The following is a 7,587-nucleotide window of genomic DNA, read 5'->3' as shown; positions in this document are numbered from 1 at the left end:
CCAGGACCATGTCAAGGATGCCCACGCCCAGCTCGTGGCGGTCACCGCACATATTGAAAGAAGCTTCTCCGATAACGGTCGACAACCCACGGCCGAAGAGTTGGCAATCGCCGAGAGCGTTCGAGTAGCCGTTCGTTCCTGTGCGGCATACCTTGCCATGACAGAGCCCGTCAAAGCCTAGATGGCAGCCGCCCACGCCCAGCTCATGGCGGCCTTTTCCAAAAAGATGGCGGACGCGGATGGCGAGATGCTTGCCGAGTATGTTGCGATGGATGCCATGCAGCCCCTTCCCCAGTCGACCGTCAGGCGCAAGCTGGACATGGAGGAGGCAGCGGAGATCGACGAGCACCAGCCGTAGTAGTACTCTTTGTTTTATTTAATTAAGAGCGTCGGTCTTTAATTTTTTAGAGTAATGTTTAGGCCAGCTAGCTCTGTTTAATTGCTGAACTTGCTTGATTAAGAAGTGTGGGTGTGCTGTAGTCTCCTTTGTGTACCCAAATTATGCAATGACGTGGATGAGCACTGTAACCAGGAAAATTGGAACCAATTTTTTTGACGTTCAAACTCACCGCACACGGGTTAAGCTATCTGAACTGTTTGTGATGTTCACATATCGTACACAGTTCTGAATACGGGACCGTGTCTGATGACACTTTGCGCGTCAATTTTTCGCTGAAGCGATTCCAAATTTTTCGCTTCCGCGGAAATATCTACCTCCCCTCCCCCTCCCCCTTACCAAAATCCATATTTCCCTGTTTCCGCCTTCCTTTCCAAGTTAAAACCTTCGCTCCTTGCTTATAGTGTCGCCTCCTCGCCGGCGACCCTCCTTCACGCTGCTCGGCCTCGCCTATCCAGGCAAGTAATCTACACCCAAACCCTGTCCTCCTCCTCCTTCCACATCCCACATGCCCCGACCGCCAGCGCGAGCGCGACACCTTCCACCCAAACCACCGACCCCTCCACCAAATAAGCGCCATCCTAAGCCATGGTGCACGCAGTATAGCTAGGATCTCAAGGAGCATTTTGCAGCGGATTAGCAAATCATGGCCGCATGCGCGGATGAGGTCATGTGATGGCTACCATTCATGCCGACCCCGGATCTTGGAGGAGCACCTTGCCATTTGCTAGCTACGCCGGTTAAGCATGCTCGGTTTACCCATTACGTGTGCTGCTCCTGCCTTTCCTTAACAAATTCTAGTGAATTGTGCTATCTAATTTTACCATGCAATCTGTTGCTCCTGTGTATATGTTCTATATGTCGTGCAGTATGGTGCTCACTTATTAACTGTTTGGTTAATTAGTTGTCGTTTTCAGGCAACTGTTTGGTTCAATTCTGCAATGCGATGTTCAATACTTGTGGGTGCATTCTGTTATTGTATACCATGTGAGAAGTAAATCGAATTTGGCTGTACTAAATACATGAGAAACAAATACAATTGCTATATTTCCAAGTTGTTAAGCATGCTTGGTTCGGTTGACTGTCTGATCTTCTATTAGGAGTATGTTATATTGTGCAATGTGGTGATCAGTTAATGTTTGGCTCATTTTTTGTGGTGTTTAGTTAACTGCTTGGTTCAATTCTGCAATGCGATGTCCAATTGTCGTGGTTGGAATTTTTTATTGTTCTACATGTGAGGAATCAATTGAATTTGGCTGAACTTAATACATGAGAAACATATACAAGTGCTATATTTCCTAGTTTTTAATCTTGCTTGGTTTGCATAAATGGGTATTCCATGTGGCTTGAATTAATTCGATGAATCTGCAATGTGCTTATTTTTCATCAACATATTAGCATGTGAACCCTTACTTAACCTGGTGACTAACTACCTTATATGTGTTGCAAGGAACAATATAATGAGAAACACTGAGGTTTACAATCGAGGTTATCACGTGCATGGTCCGTTGTCTAATAACACATTATTGTGCAATTGCAGGAACCATTCTAATACTTAGGTTTTTAACAATCTAGTTTTGCACATGTAGGTACTGCTGTCAGAGGTTTTGACCCACTGTTCGACCCTTTTTGCATATGGGGAAGTGAGTTGTCCATGAATATCAATCAAGTCAAGAAACTCAGAAAGACTGTTAGGATAACGAAATTGGCGACAAAAAATAATAAGATCTTTGTCTCCACAATGAAGAAGACATCAGTTCACTACAAGATGGTATTAACTATTACATCTTGTCTTTTTTATTCCTTTGCCCCATTTCCAATATAGAGAAGATATTTATGCACATCCTTGTTTTCAGCCTTTTCCAAAGTAGTTCACTGATGATTACCTCTCAAACCACCTCTATGGTCAGGAGACGAGGAAGGTTTTCATACAACACCCACGGTTCAATATTGAAGTGTTTCTGAAGAGGACGAAAGATGGACGGTCAATCATCGACAGGCACTGGCCTAAAGTTGCAAAGACCTTCAACATCAATGAGGGCTTAATATTCGCCTTCCATTTCAGCAGTTTTCCCAATGAGATGCATTTGTCTGTGTACCGTCTATGATGCTAATTTTAAAAGGTCATGTGAAACTTGGTGTTGGTGCAGTTGTATAATGGGGTAGCTGAATGTTGAAGCTATCATGTTGTACTCTGATGTATTTTAATTATAAAATCATGTTTCCTTAATATGGGAATGAAATATATTATGTGTTTAATATGAATCTCAATTAGATTAATAAATGAATTATTAATAATAGGTCAATTAGCCTGTTAATGGTGAATTAGCCTGCTAATTGGTTTTTACTATTGTAAACGGTTATTGAGAAAATATCGTGGGCGATGACCTAAGGCAACACACACAGTTTCTAGAAATAAACCGTGTTGGATCGATGAACAATCGCACACGACATTCTATTCAAAACTGTTTGCGTTAGGCCACCTTGCGCAAATGTTTACCGCATGAAAACTGTGTGTGATGGATAGCCTTTGCCACACAGTTTCTTCTACGCAGCGTGTGTGATGCATTCAATAACGCAAACAATAATTTTTTTAATATTGTGTGCGATGGGAACGTCATCACAAACGATTTAACGGGGAAAATTGTGTGTGATGTACCTATGAATGGAAACCTTTTCCTTGCAGCGACTGTGTGGATGTATATATGAATGGAAAAGTTTCGCGGGGACTAACCGTGTGGGTTGTACTTATGACCGGAAATGGTTTTGCCTGTATAATTGTTTTTTTAGCACTAATGTACGTATAACCGCATTTGGTTGCTCGCCGGTCGCACACGACCTCATTTTGACGTGCGTGTGTGCCAGGAGGGCATATCCCCGACGATTTCTAGGTTGTGTGGGAAGGACCCCCCCCCCCAATCGTCCGCACTCACTAGGTGACGGTTCCAAATGCCGTCGCGAAAGGGGTTTTAAACCGTTTGTATAGAACCAACGCGTACCAGTGGGTGGGCATGCCCATGATAGGTATTCATGCCAGGTTTGAACGAGTTTCAACACCGTATGCAAGTTGTGACACATCCGACCATTTAGTGGTCTTTTTTAACCGATAAAACTCCAAAAAAATGCAAAACTTATTGATAACTCAAACAACCTGGCATGGTGCCCCACGATCCGGCAGCCGAGGGTATATTCAGAGCAAGAGCATTGACGGAAATAATCATCGGCGATGGGAGGCAGACTAGTTTCTGACGCTCACACTGGGCGCTGGGATGCCGGCCGGCGGACCGCTGGCCGGAGCTCTTCGCGCACTGCAACAGGCGCCGGCTTACGCTCCGGACGACGCTTGAAGGCAATGCATGGCTCAAGTATGTGAAGCCAAGCCCCAACGCCACAGTGCTGCACCAACTATGCGAGCTCTGGGAGGTGGCTTCGAGCATCTCGCTCCGGGAGGGAGCGCCGGACACTCTTCGCTGGAAGTGGACCTCGGATGGCAAGTACATGGCGGCCTCAGCATGTCACAAGATGTTTCATGGGTCTATCCCGACTAACGAGAAGGAGATCATCTGGTCAGCCAAGGCGGCACCGCAGGCCAAATCCTTCGCCTGGATTCTGCTGCGGGGAAAATGCTTGACGGCGGACAATCTCCAGCGCCGACACATCCCTCATGACCCGGTCTGCTCGCTTTGCCGCGCGGCGCCGGAGACGGCGCACCACCTTATTGCGGCCTGCCCGTTTTCTATGCAGGTCTGGTAAAAATATGGCGCACCCTCTGGGCAGCCCGTTCTCGGGCCTGGCAATGCCCACTGCTGCCTGCCTGCGGATGCGCTTCAGAAGCCAGACGCGATCGCTGCCGCGTGCGAACAGGGCTACTTGGAAGGCCGAGTAAATAGCATAAAACTACTACTTTACAGGCTAGGGTTCCAAAAAACTACCGGTTTTTATTTTTTCTCAAATAACTACCAAAGGGTGGTTGACTGTTTCAAAAAACCCAAAATGGATGTTGTTTAAAAATTAAACCTGTTTATGACAGGTCGGGTCCGCACCTAAACGGTCCGTCTCTTTGACCGTGTGTTTGACCGTTAACTGATATATGGGGCCCACATGTCAATGTCTCTTTCATAGATTTTTACAGAATACCCCCCCCCCAAATATTTTGAAAAAGCAATCAAGTCCCTATAATTATTTTTTAAAAGCAATCGGGTCCTTGGACCCAGGCAGAGCAATCCGACCACCATGTCCTGGCCATGGACTTGCTGCCGTCACGCTGCCACGACGCTCTGCCTGGGGTCGCCGCCGCGCCGCTTGGGGTCGCCGGCGCACCGCCATGGCGCGGCCTGGGGTCGCCGCCGCGTCGCCATGGCGCTCCGCTTGGGGTCGCCGCCTTCTGCCATGGCGCTCCGCCTGCGGTCGCCGCCACGCCACCATTTGGCGACGCCTGGAGTCGTCGCCGCTGCGCCACCATGGGGCGACGCCTGGAGTCGTCGCCGCCTGCCCTGGAGCCGCCGCCATCTCCGGCAAACCTCTTCCCTTCCGTACGCATCTTCGGGAGTCGCCTGTGGGATAGGTCCACGCGTGGCCGAGCGCAGCATGAGGCGGCCGCTGGCTCGGCGCTGGGTGTGGAGATCTCGGAGGAGGTGGGTCGGAGGAATGGCCGGGGTTGAGCTCCGGTGATCGCCGGCGGCAGGCGGGCGGCGGAGGGAGCAGTTCTTCTTCCCCCTCGATCTGGTCCTCGTCCTCTGTTCGCCTGGGTGGGGCTTTTTAAGAAATCTCTTTGATAATTTGCTCCATGGCTGACATGTGGGGCCCTGATGTCAGTTAACGGTCAAATAACCGGTCAAACAAACGGTTCGTTTAGGGATGGGCCTGATCTGTCATAAATAGGTTTAATGTTTAAGCAACATGCATTTTGGATTTTTTGAAACAGCCGACCACTCATTTGGTAGTTATATGAAAAAAAAATAAAAACCGATAGTTTTTTGGAACCCTAGCCTGTAAAGTAGTAGTTTTATGCTATTTACTCTGGAAGGCCACCTGCTTATTGGTCTCCTGGTGCATTTGGAAGGAGCGGAATGACAGGATCTTCAATGCTCGAGCTTGCACGACATCTCAAGTACACACGAGAATTTTCGACGAAGGCAAAGTATGGGTTCAGGCGGGTTTAGCCCCCATGACAAGTTTCTTTTAGCCGCCTTGAGTTTGGGTTTCTTGGCCAGTGTATTTAGGCAAGGCTGCTGGCGCCTTGTATGGATCTCTCTTTTTTTCTCTCTTTCCAGTTCTCTGTACCTGTTTACTTCCCCCACTGCATTATGAAAATCAGCACCATGCTGCTTTTTCGTCAAAAAAACCCTGGCATGGTGCATTGGATTGGTCATACCAGGCCATGACAAAAATGGGGACATTTAAGGGATGTCGAGAAACTAGGTGCTCTCAAACGAACTCTTTCCTGCCTGAACACTCTTCATTGAACCTAGTGTTATTTTCAAAATCTTAGCACTCACCCCAACTTTTGCAAGCACGTGGGCATGCACATGTTAGACATACATGTTTGGTTTGACTAATTTTCGACACCAGACATGCCTGGTGATTTATCGGCCTTTTTTCACCAGAAAAACTCCAGAAAATACAAAACTTGTAAAAAAACCAAACTACTTGGCATGGTGCCTTATATTGGTCATACAAGGATATGGAAAAAATGGGGCCATTTGACGGATATTGGAAAAGAACGTGCTCTCGAACGGAGCCTTCTGGTGTATTTGATCACCCTACGTTGAACATGGTGTTTTTGGACATCATTAAAATGACCCTAACTTTTATAATCAGATGGTCATCCCATGGTAGGCATCCATGCCAGGTTTGAACGGATTCTGGCACATTATGCAAGTTGCGACATGTCACGTCATTTATCGACCTTTTTTTCATCGAGAAAACTTCAGAAAATGTAAAACTTGTCGAAAACCCAAACAATTTGGCGTGATGCCTAGAATTGGTCATAAAAATCAATGAAAAAAATTGGGACCATTACAAGATGTCTGGAAATAATGTGCTCTCAGACGGAGTCTTCTGGCCTACCCCGACACCCTTCATTGAATATGGTATATTTTTGGACATCCATGAAATGACCACAACTTTTGCAAGCAGGTAGGCATTCTCATGTTACGCATCCATGTCAATTTTAGACGATTTCTGAGACCGTATGCAAATTGTGAGATGTCCGACAATTTATCGGCCTTTTTTGACCGAGAAAACTCTAGAAAATGCGTAATTTGTGAAAAGCCAAACAAACTTGGCATGGTGCGTTGAATTGGTCATGGAAAAAAATTGGGCCCATTTTCAAGAATATCAAGAAACAACGTGCTCTCAGACGGAGTCTTCTGGCCTACTCGAACACTTTCGTTCAATATGGTCTATTATTGGATATCCTTGAGATGACCCCAACTTTTGTAAGCTGGTGGGCATGCCCATGGTAGGCATCCATTTTAACGATTCCTGAAACCGTATCCAAGTTGCGACACGTCCGGCCATTTATCGAAAAACTCCAGAAAATGGAAATTTTTATCGAAAACGAAAACAACTTGGCATAGTGATTTGAATTAGTCATCCAAGCCAATGAAAAAACTTGAGGTCATTTGAGTGATGTAGAAAAACGACATGCTTTCAAACAAAACCTTCTGGTCTTTTAACATGCTTTAAAAAAATTGTTCGCTCTTTTTAGAAATATTCCTGTTTTGATATTTTGAGCAATTTTGAAAGACACAAACATTTTTTTGGAAATTTTTGTACAATTTTAAAAAATGCAAATACTTGTATTTTATGGATAAATTTGAAAAGGCGAACATTTTTTGAATTTTTTTAAAGAAATAAAAATGCGTGTATTTTTTAAAAGAAAAAATAAAAATAACAATGAAAATGTAAAATAAACCAATAACTAACTGAAGAAAAAAGAAAAATAAATAGTGGAAAAAAGACTTGTTCACTACCGTAAACCGGTCGCTGATGGATATTTCTTGTAGTCCAAGTTTCCTAGTTAGATACTAAAGCCTATCAGCTCTTGTCGCTAGCGACGAGCAGTCAGTAGCAAGAGCTACAACGTTCGATCCATCGCACTACCATTCTATTTTCGGTGATTTCCCCTGATTTCCCGCGCGACCTAAGGGCCGGCCTAGTCTGGCGGCCTCTTGTGCGTGGCGCCA

The sequence above is a fragment of the Triticum dicoccoides genome, chromosome 5B, assembly GCF_002162155.2.
Source record: "Triticum dicoccoides isolate Atlit2015 ecotype Zavitan chromosome 5B, WEW_v2.0, whole genome shotgun sequence".
Lineage (NCBI taxonomy): Eukaryota > Viridiplantae > Streptophyta > Magnoliopsida > Poales > Poaceae > Triticum > Triticum dicoccoides.
This window is presented reverse-complemented; position numbering follows the sequence as displayed.